This window comes from Trachinotus anak, unplaced genomic scaffold (genome assembly GCF_046630095.1).
Source record: "Trachinotus anak isolate AG129_WGS33_773 ecotype Australia unplaced genomic scaffold, CSIRO_AGI_Tana_v1 ptg000016l, whole genome shotgun sequence".
NCBI lineage: Eukaryota > Metazoa > Chordata > Actinopteri > Carangiformes > Carangidae > Trachinotus > Trachinotus anak.
Window position 1 is genome coordinate 7,257,947 of NW_027273867.1, and position 21,260 is coordinate 7,279,206.

At 40.6% G+C, this 21,260-nt stretch overlaps 1 long non-coding RNA gene across 1 annotated transcript in view; it reads left to right on the forward strand.

Annotated features, from left to right (window-relative positions):
- The first annotated feature begins 356 nt into the window (after positions 1-356).
- The window catches only part of LOC139634563 (uncharacterized), a 75,057-nt gene continuing 54,153 nt past the window's right edge, over positions 357-21,260 (forward strand). Inside the window, exon 1 of the long non-coding RNA XR_011693989.1 lies at positions 357-846. This is a non-coding gene — a long non-coding RNA (uncharacterized lncRNA). The remainder of the gene's footprint in view (positions 847-21,260) is intronic.

Consider the following 21,260-nt stretch of genomic DNA (forward strand, 5'->3'; position numbering starts at 1 on the left):
AGTAGATTGTTTGAATACTTCCTCCACTGTGTTAGTGCTTAATGACACTGTATCCTATTATCCCCACTGAGCCCATTCTGCAAGTTCCACTATGTCTGCAGTGACATTTATAGTCAGCTAATTTACATGATTCAGACAGTTGTATAGAGAATGTAGGATGGCATCATAGTCGTAATGGTTTGTATTTCCACCATGTGAGAGTAGAAGGTTTCATTTATTGTTTCTTTACACATCAAAGTCCCCAAGAACCAAACAGTGCATGCACATGTAGATAGAGTGAGAGGAGATCACGGCTCACTGCTGGGCTGATGCCCTGTAAACCTCCCTGGGAATATTATAGGGGTGATATAAAATATTATATTGATAGCACAGGAGACACAAATACCATTAAGTCAACATAAACGCACATTTGAACATCACAGACGCTCCCACGCTCCCCACAGTAACTCTACAGGGGCATTGAGGGAGATTTTTTTTTTCTTTCCCTCGCTGCCGGTGAAGTTGAAGGCGGGACACAAAGTCATAAGACACGCACAGACGAAGAAATATACAAACACCGCTGTCATGGCATGCAGCCCAACTTTTTGTTTTCATTGATTTCAGCCACTTGCGCCCCTGTCGCCTGCGCAGCTGGGAAGGGTCGGATAAACCAGAAAAAAAGAGGGCTGGAAAATGATTTGATACGAGTGGAATGTGGGAGATAAAGAGTTTGAGAAGTGAGACTAAACTTTTATCCCGAGTCATGTGTCAGCGTCATGATTGGAGACAAAGGAAGAGGAGTTGAAGTCGGGATGTTGATGCGTAAAGTTCGGAGAAATGGGACCAGCAGGAGCTGGAGGAAGGCAGGTAGGCTGCAACCACCTCTCTGTCATTAATAACGTGATGTAGTGTTTGTTTTTTATTATTATCATTTAAAGCAGCATGTCCATGTGTTGTTTATTTTTTGTGTCACAATAGTTTCTTCTTACAGTCATTGCTCTGTCATCTTTAAGATAAGCCTCAGTTTGTAAAGAAACACTTTCTCTCAGAGGACTTGCATGTTTTTATTGCTGTATAAAAAACGGCCGTAAAAGTACTTTGTAGGAGGTCCAAGGATGTCTGATACTGATTCTGCACTTTAAACGCAACCTCTGCCAGGCGAGCTGCAGCAGCTGCTGTCGGTAAGAGGCGGCTGCAAAAGTAGCTCCAAGTTTGGTCCAGTAAATTATTCTGACAATTAAACGCTGTGTGGAGAGTCTGCTGGCTGTTTCAGCACAGCAAGGGCTGGACAGCGGCTGCCTGGAATGGTGTGTGTGTCTGTGTGTGTGTGTGTGTGTGTGTATCTTTAAACAGTTGTGCACTGAGCAGTAATGACAGTTTGTTTGCTTAACCTACAGTATCTGATGGGTGGGAACTTGAGTGGCCAGATGTACATTAGAGTACAATCCAATATAGAGGACAGTTAGTCGAGGGTTAAATGATGTCTGGCGCTGCGGGGGGGGGGGGGGGGGGGGGGGGGACGACATGTTTGCCCCGGGGCTCCTGGCAGGATAAACAGGGTAGTGCCCCCACCATTAAAATTCCATCAGTAGATAAACTGTGGACTGACACAAATTGACAAATCACAGCAGAGTAACAGTTGTAAACATATGACTGTGGCTCTTTACTGGCGAACTGCTTCTCATAACAAACAACGCATAAATCAGTCATTGCAGCTCATGTACAAATCATCACCTGTCACATATCAGTATGTCTGTCAATAACAGAGTCAGTTAAAATAAATCCTGGTGGTTTCTTTGCAAGATGCTTAATGTTGATTTAGGGACTGTATGAAAACTATTGGAACAGGGTGTTGGGGGGATACATGCAATGCCCTCCCCTAAATACCTTAAAATAATATAAAAGTATTTAATTGGTACAACTCAATGAATTACTAATAATTAAAAGAAGCTATGCACTAAGAATTTTGCATCTTAATTAATTTATATCTTAATGGAATAGTAATTCTCACATAGCCACCAACTGTACATAAAATAATAATTAGCAATTTCCAAATTTAGGGCAATTATAATAAAATGGTGAATGGGCTAATCACTTTTTTTAAATAAAGAGATGCTGAGCAAACAATTATTACAACCACTTACTGAGCGAGCTGATCTTAAAGTGTCGCGTTGATCTCAAATCATATTATGGGCTAACTTTACATACTTTATATTTTGGGATTGTAGTCAGTTAGTCAAATAAAAAAAATGCAGGAATATGTGGGGAATTAGGATTTTTCACTATTGTCAGACACTCTAAAGACAAAATAATCAATAATTTAATCAAATAATCCTCAGATTATCCAGTAATGAAAATAACCCTTAGTTGTTGCAGTAAATACCTTTATGACCCACTGTGTACACTAAAAGCATCATTTACTATTTGATCCTTTTATATTTTGGAAGGGAAGGCTGAAATGAAATATAAATCATCGGTGAGAAAACAAACAAAATCAATTCAGACAAGCCTCCCTTCAGTAACAAGCAGAAACGCATATACCTTACTTTCCTCACCTCACCTTACCCTGTGATAATTTCCATACAGTCCTCTACTGCATCAGGGTCTGAATCACTTTGCAGAGTACATGAAGTCCAGAACACTTTAGGTGGCATGAGTGCAACAGGAAGAGAATTCGTGAGAGTAGACAGTGGCAAATAGCAGCAGGTCCTCACGATAAGTGCTTACGAACACTGCGGGACACAAGAGACAGTATCACTCCACCTACATATAGACTCAGGCCTCAGTGTGCATTCAGACTCTGTGGCACACTGTGTACAGCACATAGAGATCTCATTGTTAAGCACTGTGCTGAAGCAGTTTAGCATGACAGAGGAATTCTGAGTCATAGTGGTAGGTGTTGTTCTGTAGTGTGCTTGAAAAGATAGGGAAGTTCAGAGAACACTGAGGCTTGGATCATAATTTCTAAAGGCTTACATGGCAAAGTGAACAGTCTGGTAACATTGACACCGCAGCTAATAGAGGCTGAGCCGTGTATGTCTTCTTATATCTTGACACAGACATGGCGTTTTTCAGTTGCTATCTGGATCATATGGGCCTGAGATTCAAAACTGCATCCCGAGACAGGCGACCTACATGCGGCTTAAATTCAAACTGAAATGTGTCATTGTTACTGTGACACAACCTAAATTACATCATCTCCTTGGACAGTTGTCATAATTTCAGCACTCAGCCTGACTGAGCCTGTGCCAACACGGAGGACAACAAAAAGAATAATGAAACAAGAAGGAAACAGTGTGACTTGTTAAGTAGATTCAATTCAACACTTCGTTCAAACAGTACAGTCAAACACACACACACACATGTGGGGTAAAAAATACTCAGGTTGGTTATAAAGGCAAAAGCACATCCAGTTTGGCTGTTCACCCCACTGAATGCAATTGGCAGTATTCATAAATGGGAAGCCAGTGAGGGATCAATCCTTGTCACTGTGAGCTTCCTGAACGTGGTTAAGCTCAACACCTGAGGTGGTCTGTGGTTAAAACCCAGTATCTCCGAAATGTAAACCTTTCATACGTTGAAGAAAACAGGCGTGTTTACAGCTTATCCAACTGTTCTTGAGACATGCTACCTGCACGGCTCTGGAGATGGCAGTGTTGGTTTGTCTGGTGTTTGGTCCGCCGCTTTGATCCAGGTTTTGAGATTTCAACAACCACTGGATGGATTGCCATGAAATTAGATAATTGCCCTCTTGGATGACTTAAGAAAAATGCCCGCCACAACCCCATAAGTTACCTGCGTCATTCACCTCCAACCAACCAACACCCTGCCGAACTGATCACTACTATAAACCTAATGTATCTTTCCTTTGCAGTTATGGCAAAAATAAAAGTCAGTTATCTTGCATGGATGCAATAGATTGCTTTAAACCACTCACGGAGCCCGTCTGGCTTCATAAATCATATCATTTTGATGCCAATCAGTCAGATTGTCGTCTCTCTGAGTTGATACCAGTCAGGATCAGCAGCAGACGGATTGTAAAATATATACAATCTGTGAACCATCATGGCACTGGCAGAAAATCATCAAAATCATATTAAACCTGCTACATTGAAGTCTGCCACTGCGCTGGCACTTTTCATTGTGAGATCTTTAGTTAACAAAACCTCCCTAGTTAATGACATTTGACATATATGTTAATAACATATCATATGTTCCAGTAAACCTGACTATCCTGCTCACTGAGCTTACCTGGCTCTACAAGACAGGTAACAATGCGCTGACTGAAACAGCACTTGCTGATTCTGAATTTTCAGGTTGCACGGGAAGCAACAGAAAGAGCCGAGTGATTGTTGCTCTCTGTGCTGAGTACTTAAACTGTACAATTGTTTGATCCTGCTGAAAGGCTGAATGTAAATGGTGATAGACCAAGCTGAATGCAGATTATCAAATTTATAAAAACACACTTACCTGCTTTAACAAAGAAATGGAAACTTCAAGACAACATCACATCTCACGAATTTATAAATGGCTAGATTTTGGTTCTCCACAAAAAGCAGAGAACTAAAAGAATAATCTAGACCCATCCATGACAAACAACTATAGGCCAATCTCCAACCTTCCGCTTAGTAAAATCCTTGAAAAGATTGTCTACAAACAGCTGCACTGTTACCTAGCTCCCCCACAACCAGTTTGTACCAGTCGGGCTTTAGAGTCAATCATAGTACTGAAATGGCTCTTGTCAATGTAATCGACTGTTTAAAACTCAAGAGTCATGCAAACAAACTTTCTATTCTAGTGTTGTCCCACCCAAACTGTACTGGTGTATATGGACCTGTTTTTCAGTGGTTCTACAGATTTAACAGGAAGGATTTTCTCTGTATCTACTTGTAACTTCACATCTGAGCAGGTCAACATTTTCTGTGGGATTCCACAAGGGCCAGTTCCTGGTCCACCGCTAGTCTGTCTATACCTGGTACCATCATACAGAATCGTAGTGTATCCTACCGTTCCTGTGCCGATGACACAGCTGTATGTCTTACTTTCCTTAGACTACCTCAGTCCTGGAAATGAGCTTGTCAGATGCAAGGATGACGTCAACTACTGGATGTCTCAAAACCTTCAACAACTGAACAAAATAAATAAATACATTTCTGATAGCAGGCCCAAAAGTACAAAGCAGGAGATTATATCCCTGCTATCATCTTTTTTTCTCTCAAGTTAGCATTTTATTATTGATGCCAATCTTAACTGCCAGCATCACATCACAAAGAGAGCTTCCTCCCATCTGAAAAACATTTCCAAACTTTGTTGTTTTTCCTCCGAAAAACTGGCCCATGCATTCATCTCCAGCAGATTAGATTACTGTACTGCTCTTTTTGCAGGACTTTGCAGAATGACAATAGGTAGGCTCCAGGTCATTCAGAATGCTGCAGTGAGAGTGGGACTAGGAAAATACAACACAGTACACCTGTTCACTGGCTGCAGGTAAAGTATGGACCGACATGAAAGTATTACTGATTGATCACAAGGCTCTAAATGGTATGACTCCTACATATATTTCTGACCTGCTCACTGGCTGTAGCCCAATCAGATCCCTCAGATCGTCAAATGTGTCTCCTTAATGTACCTAGAACTGAAACTAAACCAAGTGGAGGTGCATTTAGTCACTATGGTGCTGACCTGAGACCTGCTGCAACTGTATCATCTCTTAAAACACTGCTTTTCTCCAAGGCTTTTGGTAGTTAGTGTTATTGTATTAATGTGGAGTATTTATATATGTGTGTTGTAACAGTGTGTTGTGTGTTAAAGCACTTTCAGTTTACCTGTGCATGAAATATGACATACAAATAAATTGACTTGACTATGGTATCTATTGTGCCCAGAGGATGAATCTTAATGAATTTTTAATTTCCTGTAGCACCACCAGCACCATGAAAGATTTCACTTACCCCAAACTTTTGTACAGACATTCATGCTTCCAGGAAGAAGATTTCTTAACTCTTATCTTCTAGCTGTCATGAGGTTGACATTTATGGTTTTGAGTGAAATGTGAAAAAATATTTGTCCAGTACATGATTTGTAAATACGATCTAAGATTTAAAAACTGAGCTGGCAGCACTGCTGTGCCCAATCTCACAGAGCTGCTAGCGTAGCTGTAGGTTCTTAAACACATGGTTTAACAATGGTTTATTCAACTTTAAATTTTCATTTAATTCGCTTAAAAAACAAAAACCAAATGTAGTTTTCAAAGGACAGCAAGCACATTAGCAGAGGCATACCCACAGTTAGGAGACATAACAGGAAAATTTTGAAAATGTAATAATTGTAGATACAAAAACACACATGACTTATTTTGCATTGTTTTTCTGCAGACTGTTGTCAGTTCATGTTGCTGCAGGATCTGGAGTTACACCCTGGAAGAGACAAACTCAGACATAGACAGTAATTAAGCAGAAGGCAGGAGGGTGTGAAAGCAGACTAGGCCTACTAATAAATAGGATATGCTAAATAGCTCCAGAAGTAGGATTACAGCTCCGTAGGGGCCTGAGGTGGTTGGAAGGCTGTCAGTACCAGACAGAGGCAGACAGACTAACACCTGAGCAAACTGCTCAGGTGTTGTGGTTTGTTTTGCTCTCAGTGGATCAGGGCTGTCTCTCAGATGAAAAAAATCATGAAACACAGCAATAGGAGACTTGATGACAACCTCTCCTGTCCTTTCCCTCAGCTGGCTGCCCACTGAGCAGCAATACAGCGAGGCTTAGAGCAGAGGCGCACAGGAATGGAGAACGTAAAGATGCTTTTGATTACTAAACCTAAGAACTGGTTGTGAGGCTCTGAGCTACCTGCGGGGTCCTCAGGAAGAAAATCCTCTGGTGGGCTTTAGGAGATGTTCTCATGCTATTTGAGGGATGATGGTGGACTATCAAAACATGACAGCCTCCACTGAGTTCACTGTTGAGCCCTTCATCTGCAAGGGATGATGAGCAGGCAGTTTCCTTCAGAAGTCAGTCCTCCGTGTTTCCTGCAGGTTTCAGTGGTCAAAGCTAAGTTATTATTCTTTCCCCGTGGTGAGAGCCTGTCCGCAACCTTCTCATAATGTACCTCAAATGCAACACAGCCCTTAAGAAAGCATAGATCATGTTGTTTCTTCCTCTAACGTAACAAGATAAACATCAAACTACTGGATTTAGTTAAATAAGATACCGTTACTTGTGTACTTACCTGTAAAAAGTGCAGTATTGTGTGCCCTCCATGATACTCTGCTTATGCATTGCGATGCCTTAGGAGCACCACTTGAAGTAAGGTGTAGCACAGACCAATAACTGTTCAGTGTTTGTGCCGTTCACAAAATTACGCAGCTTGACGGGGGCATTACAGGAGGCACAGTCTGATGCTCAGGCAGCAGAGGAGGGGAAACATTTCTCTGATGCATCTAAGCGCAAAAGCAGGGGAGCAGGGGAGTAGAGGGTCTTACTGCCCACTTAGAGATGGACTGGACTAGATCAGGTACAGTAGACTGGTTCTTACTATTTATGTTGTAATTGGGATATTTAAATTATTAATTTCAACATAGGAATAGAAAAAATATATTTTTGGAAATCAGGCCAGCAGTGCTATATGAATGCTATTTCTTTATGACCTTGTGAATTTAAATTCAGGCCAGTGGGTACATTGTTTAATTCTCCCTGGATGGAAAAAAACAGTACTGAGGGCCAGAGAGTTTGTGAAGTTTTCATCCGTGCGTGAGCCAAGGGTGGAAAGCTGCAAAAGGTCACTTTTGTGAAAATATTTGCAGGGTCAGAGAGCAAAGAGATATTTTTTCTTTATACACGGCATCTGAGCTGTAGTGACTTTTGACAGGAATAGGCTGTTTTGATTTTCTGCCGCTGCCTTAATAGCAGTTTAAAGTTCAAATATGGACTTTTGTAGCCCATTCCTAAATGAGGCCCCTGTGGCTATGGCCATGCCTCCGAATGAACACTGAAATGAGTCCACTCAACAGCAAGAGAAAAAGTAATGCTACTCATTATGGTGACTCACTGGCGGTCGGTCTAATCTATTTTCCTTTTTTTTCCTTCTTTTTTTTTTTTTGGATTATTTTGTTTCCTCCAAATTGGCTTATTAAGGACACTGTTGTGTATCCCACAGTAACCCATGCACAAAACTGCTGTGACTGCAGTGAGTCACCTGTGCAGAGTTTCTTAGCCTCCAAACTCATCAAACAGCATAAAAGCATTCTGTCAAGATTGGAAAAATATGAAAAATAGCTGTGTTAAGAAACACCTTCAGGTTGATGATAGGTTTAAATTAAGAGTGCAAAGCCTTATGTAAATATATGACACTTTTTTCAGCAGCAACCACGTCTTTAATCCATGAGGTAGGGATGGTTTGTCAAATCATTTTTAAATGAATGCATTTATTTAGAACTGGCAAGTGAATTAGCAGATGTGTACAGCAGAGAGAAATTGTGTTATAATCTTTCCATTTTCTCATTTGTCGTGCCCATGCCTGTCAGCAGCAGTTAGGTGCAGAGTAATGATTTCTAATTGTATGCTTCTCACTGCTGCCAATTTCAGACCGTGGTAAACCGGTGGTTAGCGATGTCAAGGAATTTGAGTGATCTTCCCTGTTCTCTGGATACCTTTGGCTCGTCCTCGCTTCTCCTGAGGTGAAAAATAAAATAAACCAAATCTGTTCTTGGACTGAACAAAGCAAGAAAATTATGAGCAAGAGAGCGAGGCGGAGGCCCATATGTGCGCTTGTTGTGTGCTTGTGTGTGTTTAAGTGTGTGTGTGTGTGTGTGTGTGTGTGGATGCGTGTACATTGCTGCACGTCTGGAGGAACTGCGAGATATGTTGTTGTGACATGCCTTGTCTTCCGTTCTGTAGAAAAACAAAGACAGCCACTGCTGGATCCAGACAGCATAACTAATTAGTCACGAACACACATGTGAGCACACACATCCACAGGCGCACATATACACAGCATAGATACAGGAGGGAGCCAGCGAGTAGGATATGATGTCACCTCCATAACCATAATTACCCGTCATAAATCATGTGGTGTGACACCCTGTCACAGAGTGAATGGGTGTCCTATGTGCCAGCTAGGGATGGCTGCACTTTACTGCCTGCTGCCACAATGGCACCGTACTACGGACTCGCTCCGACTCAAGTGTGTGTTTTGACGTTGGTTTTTCTTCGCCCATCATAGCCTCCCTGAATGATACAAAGTGCTCTTTTATGATTCCTTTGCTATCGTTTAGTAACAGTCAGTGTGGGGCTGACAACACTGTGTAGAGTGGGGATTTTCTCCTGGTGGTAGTTTGTCTCTTTGTGAGTTGCACATCATGGGATGAAGTTAAACCAGTGTGGCTTGTCTTTGTTCACAGATTTTTAGTTTAATTACATTTGAGCACTATCAAATTAAAAAGATTTAAAATGAATGCAAAGAAGATTACACTGATTTGTTTATATCCCAGAATTATATCCTGATAAAGCACATTATATTACACTGCAGTTACTAATCCCAGTATTGCTCAGTTATGTTGACAGTTTAGAGGTAATCTTGTTTGCTTTTATCAGGAGTTATTCTCAATTTCTTCTCGATGCGATCAGAGGCCAGACTGCTGCAGGTCACGTTAGCTTAGCACAGAGGCTAACTGTGGTGAAGCAGTTAGTCTCTTACAAAAAGAGGAGAAATATGCCTCTGGGTAATTTAAAAGTTGCCTTATTTATATGTTGTGTCCTCCTAGCTGTTAGCTAGCCACCAGTAGCTTTGCCTACATTCGATGGGTAATCGTTCAGTTGGGGATGCAACTTCATTCGCTGGAGCTAAGCTAACGTTAGCTGTTGGTTGTTGGTGAACATATCCTACATTTAGGCTAGCCGCTTGAGAAACAGCATCTCATTCTCTAAGGTTACATCCACACTATGTTTTAGTCTTAAAAAGTGTCTCTTTTTAAAATGAAATCGTATCACTGTGGACATCACATAAGTGCTGAAAACAGAACACGTGACAAGAAACTGAGTTGTTCAAATGCACCTTTGACCAAGCTGAGCTGAGTGATGAAAGTAAATTAACGAGTAATATAAGTAATTACTTGTGCTGTTGTAATTAGTAAATTAGTTAAGTAATGTCATTAATTTTTCAATGAGTAATATGTCATGAGAAATTGATGATATTTTTCAAGGAATGTGCCCAACGCTGAGTGGCAATAATATTCATGCATACATGTGGGGATTACAATCAAAATGTCACATGAATTAATTAAGGTCTTTCCAAAGACAACCAATGAAGTATTGAATAATTATACATCAGACATGAAATGAAATATATTTCATCATTTAAAAGGTGAATGAAAATGAGTGGCTGATATCTGAATTTTAATAAAAGGGCTCACTAAGCTCACTAATTATCAGTGTACTGAATAGTACCTGGCCATATAGTACGCGTGTACTTGTCCTCTGTTCCTATGTACCAAAGTGTCCTTGCTGTATGGAACAACAACACGGGGAGTTTTCATTCCCTGTGGATAGGCACACATGTACCACATGCATGCACTCACACACATTCATGAGCAAAACTGCTGACAGTGCTGAACAGAGCAGCTTCCCTGTCACTAAAGCCCTTGAAGTGTGGAAGCAGCTCCCGCAGCCCTTCTGCTGTTTAAGTCCAACCCACACCTCCACCCCCCACACCTCCTCTCCTCTCCTTCCTTCTGTCTCCTGTACCTCCTTTTTTGTTCTCACAGTAATTTCACACATTAACTTGACTGCTGTGACTTTCATCAGAAACAATACTGCCAAAGTTGTATAAAATGTAAATTTCCAGCAGCCCAAACAGTTTATACATTCAAGCCGCGCTGGGATGATAAATTGCTCTCCTCCTCCCAAACCACAGTGAATGTGTGCAGACCCCTGCCTCCTTCCCCTCCATCTCTGTCTGTCTGCCTCCACCCCTCTTTGACATATAGAGTCATGCACATCCTTTCTTTCAAACACACTCCACTGCTCCCCTCACTGTAGCTCACAAGCTTGATCAAATATACACGCAGATTCACTGAGCTATATTCGTCTGCTCCTTGCGGTGTTTTTTGCTTGTGTAATCTTTCCTTATATAAGTAGACTGGAGACAGGCGGGGTCATTACATCTGATACAGTGCACTCAGGAGAAGTACTCGGGTTTTGTTTGTGTGTCACGGCTTGTCTAGACGCAGATCAAGGTCGAATATTGGCAAACTTATGAGACTTGACACAGAGTTTTGTGTTCTTTTCATGTTTTTATTTATTTATTTATTTTAAAGAGTTCGGAAGCAAAAGTAGAGCAGGCAGATTGGATAGGAGCAGAAATTGATAGCTGATAAAGATAAAGGCCAGAGTTGGTGACCTGTAGTACAGACAGATCATCACGAGGCATATAACTGCCAACAGGAACACAATTCATCTGTGTTCAGCTCTTCTCACAAGCGTCTCCCTGTGCTTGCATATCTTAGAAGATTGTCATTAGTTCCTTATTACACTGCTTGAAATATCACAGCCCATAGGTTGCTGCTTTTGCTCTTGATATTTTTAGTGCTGAAAGAGCAGAAAATACATTTCTTTTCATTCCAGAGTTTTTCAATTCAAAGTGCTTGGAGAAGCATTTGTGTAGGTAATAAGTTGTAAGATTATTTTTTAGTTTGGTAGGTTTAATCTTCTGATAAGAGTGTAATGTAGGGCTTGTTACAGTAAGTTACTTATGGAAAACTTACTGATCCCCTTCGATTAAAACAATGGTTTTAATCTTGTTAACATGTCCATATGCTGTTTTTCATCTAATACAAGACATATCATGGACGAAATAAGTACCATGACTCTGTATTTCCACCTTGGAACTGCAGTGAACTAATGACAGTCTCATAAAAATAGATTCAGACAGTCAGGGATTCATATCTAACATAACTAAGGACCCAGTGCCTGCAGCTTGTGGGAATAAACCCGAAACCTTGTCAGTACAGAGAGTAAGAGTATGCATTAGCACAGCCACTAACACTGTGTCAGCCACTGCCAGTTACAAGCTAACAAACAACATAAACAATTAACTATGCTTACCGTTCTGAAATGTTCAATTATGGTGCACAATTCCTCAAAAACTTCTGATTCTGGGTCTGACTGAAGCTCAAACATGTGGCTGAGTCTCTCCAATGTTTCTTCCGCGAACCATCTTGATACTCTGCTCTTTCACCTGTCAATCTAGCGCAAGTGGTGGGTGGAGTACAAAGCCTGATCCAGAATTTCACAATAAGTAAGCGTGTATCAGCCTCCTGCCCCAGTTTTCTTCACTTTCACTTTTTATGTGGGAGAACCATGTTAGAGAGAGGAACTCTAATGTTTTTGGCCTGATGAATCGAACTCCAATATTCGGTCTCTTCTCACTTTGTATTTGGTCTCAATCAACTCCAGAGGGAAATATCTGGCTTTTTAGCTGCTAAATGCTCCGGCTAGTCTCTAAATGTGTCTGTCTGCTGTTTGGTGCTGAGCTGATTTTTAGCTCTTTTTCACAGAAACCAGCTGCCTGCGGCTGACAGTGACATAACAAGAATGAAGAGAGTGGACCAAAACAGTAAAAGTGTGGGCTGGACAGCAGATTTGGGTGATAATTTGCTTTGGGTTCATCACTACCAGTGACTCATTTGACATTGTCATGTTGTTTTCGCTCATTTGTTGCATTGTTATTATTTAAATATCAATTACAGCTCCTTTAAGTTGAAGATAAGATTATGCCATAAAAAGTGTCCAATGAGGTCAAGAATGTCCACACCTACCCTGTTAGTGTGCTCCCACCACTGATTGTATTTCATTAGAGGAAACCGGACCAGGAAACTAGGAGAAAATAAAAGCTTACAATGTATTTAACCAGGATAACCTGAGTCAATTTAACAAAGCTGTTACTTCTTGGTTTCTGTTGATGAAACCAACATTTCTGTAGGTACTCTCAACAAATTGATGTTGATGCTTCTGTGGGGGCAAAACACATGAGTCTCTGTAAGCCAGAGGTGTTTTTGACAAAAGGCTTTTATGAACTGGCTGCTGGTTGAGTCACTACACTTTGGCAGAGACTGAGGTGAAAATAGACCTTTATTTATAGGAAATATTGTATTTTTCACTTTCCTTTAACCTCTAGTATTAGTTATACATATATTTTTCACATGTTATTAACCATGTTATGAGAGTATTATATACCTATTATAATCAGAAAACTATTCATTCATACTTAAACGTTGTGTAAAACATTGTGACTGCCAGAGCCGGAAGCATATTGTTTTTGGGTTGTCCATCCATCCCATTCTTGTAGACACGATATCTCAGTAAGGCCTTGACAGAACTTCCTCAAATTTTGCACAAACATTCTCTTGGACTGATTAGATTTTTGTTAGTCAAAGGTCAAAGGTTAAATGTGCTTTTGGCCTTGTGTATGCAATATCTTGTGTAACTCTTCAAATGAATCCCTTCAAATTTTGCACCAGTGTTCACTTGGACTCAAGAATGATCTGATGACTTTGGTGGTCAAAGGTCAGGAGTCAAGGTCATGGTGACCTCACAAAATATGGTTTTGGCCTCGCGAATGTTTTCTGAGAGATTGAATAAAAATATAGCAGATTTTAGGTAAACACTTGGAAAAATCAAATTGTACTGGGTCCAAGTGGGCCTTGTTGGGAGTATGGCTGAGGGCAGTGACTGTTGTGTTGTGACATCACAAAGTTATTGAGGTCCTGATAGCTCATTTTGAGGCTCAGTTTCTGAATACAGACTGTGTGCATTCTGTTAGTGGATTGCTAACTTTAATACATTCACAGCTTTAATATAGCACTTAGACCTGCTTTATGATAAATAAAAATGGAAATGCAACTTTCTACCATATGGGACCTTTAATGCATCAATTTCAGATTAAATACATTACATCAGATGTTTGCAAACTGGTTTTAGTTGCCTTACCCTCCCCTACGTCTCTGATTAGAAGGTGAGGAAAACAGGAGGAAAGAGAGGACTAAAGTCCTCTTTTAATATGCTCCTATATGTCAAGTAGAAGGATATATTTTCCAGATGGAAAGCTCCATGAGGCTACACAGGCACCAAGTGAGGCACAAGGCAGAAAACCATGTAAGTAAAGTGCAAGGGAGAGAGAGGGGGAGGCAGAGAGAGAGAGAGAGAGAGGTGGGTGAGTGTTCATACAGTGTACAGAGAGCACATCTGTAAAAGCCATTTCTCTATAAGGTATGGAGAGGAAGAAGGGAATAAAGATAAATGTCCTGTGACATTCTGAAAGTGGGCCAAACCAGGGTGTGTTTTAAACTGATCCATATGTGGTGGGAAAGAGAGAGAGAAAGAAGGAGAGAGAGACAGAGACTTTATCATCGTACTACAGTTTGAAATACAGCAGTACAGTATTAACTGCTGCATGTTGGCTTTTGAAATATTAGGTTTTGCTCACTGTTTTGGCCCTAGTGTTTCTGATTAAATCTTATGCCAATACCATATATAAATAAATTCGTACAGGAGGCAGACAGGAGAGAGAGAGAGAGTTACTTTTTTCACACAATGTGGACAAAAGTATATAGACACTTCTTTTCATGTAGGTTTCTCATTACTTTGGTCTGCTTTTGGGGCCCCTATTTCCAATTATGGGAACTCATGAAGGGAGCACAGAGAAATGTTCCCCCTTCAAAAGATGAATGTGAGAACAGGCTTCTGGTGTCAAACTCTGCTCAATGAAGGTCAAACATCAAGTTGAGCAACAATAAATGAAACACATTTTTTTGAGGAGGGGCGCTTTAATTTGGGATTGTACTTGTAAGAGATTGCATACATAGCTGCTTTAATATGGCTAAATACAAATTAAACTTAAACATAATGGGTGCCTGATATGACACTACATAACCTATATGTTATTGCCACCTACAGAAGCATTAGCAAGGCTGTCTGCTGTCCTATAAGACTAAAGAACCACTTTCATTAAATGAACATACTGTAATACAGCAGGAGAGACGTGACATGTAGCTGTTCCTTAGCCATTAGGCATTGTACAGCTCTGGGCAATAGATCACGCATGTAACTGCCATGTTTGACCCCAGATTCTCCAGTTTCCATAGTTCCTAATCCCATGGGATAAATTTATAGTGGCTCTCTCTCTCCAATACATCTCTTCATCACTTAACCACCACATTTTACAGTTCTTTTTCATCTTGAGTTTTGATGAATCACATTAGAGATTTCTCCTGTACTGGAGAGGCTGGTATAGCAGTTTGAGCTTTTCATGGTAATGAAATGTGAAATGGGTGGACTCAGGCTTCGCCATGCATGTGTGAGAGTTAATGTAAACCAGCTTTACTGTAGAGGGGAAATGTGATTTTTGGCAGGCTAAGATGTGGTTTGCAGTCTCCCTCTATTTCTCTCTCAAACGCCAGCTGGGGTTAGACTGATATGTGTTTTTGAAGGCCAATACTGATATTTTTGGTTTGATATTTTTCAGTCATCAGTGTAACAGTTTCAATGTCAAAGAAATCCCAGTACAGCTATATTACTGATGCAGTTCTTATAGGTGAATTAGCCACCCCCTTAGCCTGTTATTTCTGAGTTTGTACAGGTTTTATCATGACAGTAATATTAGATAATGTCAAAATATGTTCACCATGAAAATGAAAAATCACATCACAATTATAATGATTGGCAGTTTTGTCTGTACACTCTTGCTGTACTTCGGGGTTAGTCTCTGTTCCTGTAGCTTTTAATCCTCAATGTAATTCATCTTAGAGGGCATCTGTCATCATTAGTTACAAAAAGCTGAAACATGATTTTGAGTTTGTAGTATTCTGCTGGCTGCTGAAGTCTAAAAACTGTGTCATTTCAAACCAAAACATAAAACTGAAATTTGAGCATGAAAGTTAATCCATTACCTTGGGAATAGTAGTTTGAATGTAAACTCAACGTCCATTTACATTTGCTTGAAAGCTCTGGGAAAAGTTGGTAAAAAAAAAATAAAAAATACTAGCAAGAGGCATTTGAGTTAAGATTATTTTGCCAAAAAATACTGAGAATTTTATCATTCAACAATTACAGCTCCCATGAGGCTCTGAGAATCTTATATCCTAATACAGCAGAAAACACTTCCAGTAAAGAGAAAGAATGAATAAATACTTGTGAAGTACTCCATCTGGTCCTCCAACATAAATGACCATATACTGCGGGTGGTTGGTCCTTACGCCCTGATACAACCAGTGACTGAATCTAAAGATTGATGACATCACAGCTACCCAAAAGTGAGGCCAAAATCCTATCGATTGCCTCCTGGTGGCTGGCAGCAGTATAGGTCATAAACCCCGCCCCTTCCATGTTAGTTGATGGGACATAGGCCAAACTAACAAATCAAAGTCAAATCGTCATTACAGGTCGTTCTTATCACGCTGATGTATGTTCACGTGTTCATTTTTCTGGTAAATGTGGTTTTAATCAGTCATTTGATGTTTTGAAAAGGGAGTCTAACGTCATGATTGACAGCTGTGATTGGCTTTCAATTGGGTTGGGCAGTCCCATCAGCAGGAACTTGGTGCCACTCCCTGATCTCTATTGCACAGGCTCTGGCTCCGAATGACGTCACCATGTGGCTGTCCGTGCGTCCATCTCTTCAGGACACTCTGAATGTCAGATAAGGTTGATTATTACTCCTTGTACTGTAAATATTTAAACCATAATCAGCAAAGAGAGCAGCAATAGAAGTCTGTGATATCTCAATCTCTAGTCTATGGGCTACTGGGGCCAGGGAAAGACACTAATCAGCATGTGTCGTGGGTGGCACAGTGTGGAAGCAGACCAGAAAGTATTTCGGAGCATACGCTGGGTGATCAGCTTTAATTATAATGAATGGACACCATCCTGGAACACAGTATCCACTGCTGGTATTGCAGTATTGCTTGCAGAACACCCAAGACACAAACCACTAGCTGGCACTAGCTAACCAACACATTCCTGTGTGAATCAGTTGATTTATAATCAGTTATAGTTGTCAAACAGGATTAAAATAGACACTGTAGTATGTCCAGAATGAGGGGCTTTCCCCTTCACTTTTTTTCCATTTCCCTCTCTGATATCTTAGCTGCTACACGTTAGCTTAAACATACTTAAGGCGTTTAGACTTTTATTTATTGGAGGAACTGGATATAGGCCTACACAGTGTGCAGGCCTGTATGCAGTGTAATCCATAGTTCAATCCACAGGTGGGGACCACCCTCACTGAACACACACATACACGTGTACTTTCGTATAGACATGTATGGGCACAGGCACACACAGAAAGCCGTACCTGCACATACACTCTGACGCACCTGGACACGCAGGAGAGACACACATGGACACACACATACAAAAATGCAGACAAACACATATTTTAAGCCGCACACTGATGTGCACACATGTTCATGCGCGAATGTGGACCCACACAGGCCGGCGTGAAAGGATTCCTTGTTCTTTTATCACTGGATTGAGATGACATGGCAAGTCTGCTAATGTCAGAGAGGCTTTCTTCTACTATTAGACACACACATATACAAACCTGAATGCCAACAGCTGGCTCACCGAGAAGACCACACACACGCCCAACAAACACACACACCACAAACTGAGTCACAATCAAGACTACTGATCCCTATCACACGCACGCACACACCCTCGGCGGCGGTGCCATATGGGGAGCAGCATTGGTGGCTGTGTGTGGGATCAATGGGAACACTGGTGGCAACTGCAGTAAGCTCTGGAGACACACCATTAACCTTGAGTGAAAGACAGACAGAGAGTGAGACACAAACTTCTGCAGAGTTTCAGTGCAGTGGAGGGAAGGTTGTCACACAATCTCTCTGATACATGTCTCATGGTTTCTATCTTCTGTCTTCTCCTTCACACAGTGTGCAGTAATAACTGGGTCATTTCCACTGTGGGAAAGAGAAACGAACTCATACACAAGACAACCCATCCATTTTCCCTCCTCCTGTATTTGTTCCTGTCCTCCGTCGCTCCCACTGTCTGCTTCCTCTCTCCCTCCTTTTTCTAGGATCCTGGGGAAAGTCCCAGGCAGTCGCCTCTCTCTCTCTCTCTCTCTCTCTCTTTCCTTGCATTCCTGTTGAGTTGAAGGCAAGGGCCCCTTCACACTGCAGGAATTCTGTGTTTGTGTGTGTGTGTCATACTCTGTTCGAGTGTGAGAAAATGTCTGTCCATTTCTAATTTCACCCTGAGTGTTGAAAGTGGTCTGTAAGAGCTGTGTCACTAAATATAACAATAGACAGTAAAAAGCAGGAAGCAGCAAATATGTTGGGGTTTTGCATTGTGTGTGTGCGTGTGTGTGTGTGTGTGTGTGTGAGAGTGTGCTCAATTGCTTCTACAGCTGCAAGCCCCTTACAGGCCCACTGTAATCAGTATACTTCAGCTGCACATTTCTCCCACTCAGTGGACTAAAGCCATTTTGTCTTGCTGCTCTCTTTACTGATGTCTCAATTTAGAATTACAGTTATGCAATGGAAGGCTACTGGCTGAAAAGAAGGTTTAGATTTTGTTTATTATGTATAAATATTACAGATTACACATATTATTTATGTGTACATACTGTACATTTAAGTACTGATCTTGTTGACTCTATGAATGTGAAGGTTATATAACTTTTATTTAAAGTAGTTATTATGTATAGTGGTAGTAACCACAGTAGTATTAATAGGAGAACTAGTAGCACTAGTTGTAAAGTAGGACTAGTACCAGCAGCAGTAATAGCAGTAGCAGGAGTAGTAGTACTGGTAGTAGTGGGAGGAGAGGTTGTACCAGTAGTATCAGTTATAGTATAGTAATAATTGCAATAACTAGTAGTTGAAGTAATGGTGGCAGTAAGTAGTGGTAGTAATAGAATCAGAAGTAGCAGTAGTGATAGTAGTTGTAGTTGTAGATGTATCACAGGAGATAAAATAGTAGTAGTCTCACTGGTAGCAGTGATATTGTAGCAGTATTACAGTAGTAGCAGTTGGAACAATAGTAATAATAATAGCAGTAGTGGTAATATCACCACAAGCAGCAGTAGTTGTGGTTGCAGAGGAAATTGCAGTCTAGCAGTCGTGGTGTCAAGGGCATTAGCTGCAGTAGCAGTAGTAGTTACAGTAGCAGTATGTGTGTAGTACTAGGTTGTAGTAACAGTAGTAGTGGTAACAGTAATATTTGTGGCAGCAGTAGCGGGAATGGCAGTAATAGCATTAGTGGCTGTAGTGTTACCTAGTAGTAGTAGTAGTACAGGAGGTAACAGTAGCAATAAGAGCAGTAATTGCAGTGGGAGTAGTAGTAGTATTAACAGTAATAATATACTAATTGTAATAGTGATACTACAACCAGTAGCAGTACTAGTTGTGGCAACAGTAGAAGCAGTTGTAGAGCTAAGTAGCTGTTATTGTTATAATAATAGTAGTAATAGTAATAGTAGTAGTAGTGGTAGTAGTAGCAGTAGCTAAAGTAGTAGTAGTACTAGTCGCAGTGTATTAGTAGTATAATAATAGTATTTGTAGAAGCAGTTGTAGGTAGCTGTTATTGTTATAATATTAGTAGTGATAGGAGTAGTGGTGGTAGTAGTGTTAGTAGTTACAGCAGATAAAGCAGTAGTAGTAAGCAGTTGTACAGCTGGTGAGCAGCGGTAGTTCTAGCTGAAGCACCAGAGGTAGTATGTTTGTTTTCTGCTTCTGAGGTTTTTCCACCTTTCTTGGAATCACATTTATGGAAAACCCTGAATAACAGACTGATTTGTAAAAGTACTGAGTATTGGCAGCTTCAGATCCCAAACTGTCAGTATCAGCCTTCAAAGACTGTGTATCCTGTGAGTTGTAGTCTCACTGAATCAGTGTCCAAGCTAAGCCTGAGTTCCTGTTTGCACAGCACCACCACAGCATTAACTGTACTGTATTTCTTTTTGTTTTCATTAGAGGGTTAGACGGCAACGCCCGAGAGATTCCTCCATTTCTCCTACTTTGCTCACTTCTGCCTATGCTTCAGTGATTGATATTAAATCTGTTCTGTTTGATCAATAATTAAAGTGCAGTGCCTAGTGTTCCCAGACTAGACTGAGCATTATGAATTATATATTGTTATTCCTGCTGGTCTGATCAAAGAATAACAACAACAGCCCTTTGCCGGGTTGGAGCACTACCAGTACTGATGCTCTCTGGATAACACAGGATTATTATTTCATCTTTCTTATACTGATCCTCGATCAGGGCTTTTGCTGCTTAGTGTGATGGTCCAAGTTTCTATTCAGGAAGAGAGAGATCCTGGAGAGACGAAGACGGAAGGTCTTTGGCCAGATGGATTCAAACCCTGCTGTGTTGATGCCAACACTGGCCAGCATATGCAAAAGACAAGCTTGTTTTAATTACACTTCCCCACAACAAATTGAGTATTGTCACGCTAGGATGAGGTACTTCTGTACACTGTCAGTGATCAAAGTCAGAACACACACAAGAAGACAAATGAACACACGCTCATATACACATAAATGTGTGCTCATGCTTGGTCTTTTTTCTTGCTTGAACGCACCTTTGTTGTGCCTCCTGTAGTTACACCAGTTATTGTCAGGACTTCCTTTAGATGTCAGTTTAGCTTTTCACAAATTAAAAATTAAAGCAAAATTTTGACATTTGGGGAAATGCACTTAATCGCGTTCTTACTGAGAGTTAGATAAGAACATTTATACAACATTGTTAAATATAAAGTTACAATCAGCAGCCAGTTAGCTTAGCTTATCTTAGCCCAAACACTGGTAATGCTTGACTCTCAATAGACCACAACAAACTAATCTGCTAGCATGTTTACTGCTAGCTGACTGCTGCCGGCTGTGGAAGCAGTTGTGTTACCTAATGGAGCCCATGGCTGACGTGTTAATGCCATTTTATGAGGTTTTAAAGAAATGTTAAAATGAATAAATTTCAGATGGAACTAAGGAAAAAGAAGTTTGTTGTGTATTTGTTATGATGGTATTGAGATTCCTCTTCTTCATTATCTGGTTTTGCTCCAGATAAATTGATGGAAAGAGGTTGGCTTCATTTTTTTCTTTCATAAATAATCATTGTTCTTACATTACAACATTTTTGTTCAACTTACAAAACTGGTGAAACAATAAAGAAACATGACAAGTTGATGAACAGTTTTTCCTTTTGTGGTAAAAAGCTTTTCTCATTTTTCAAGAACTGTTACGTACTTCTTTGTGGTTTCCTGAGGATGACCACA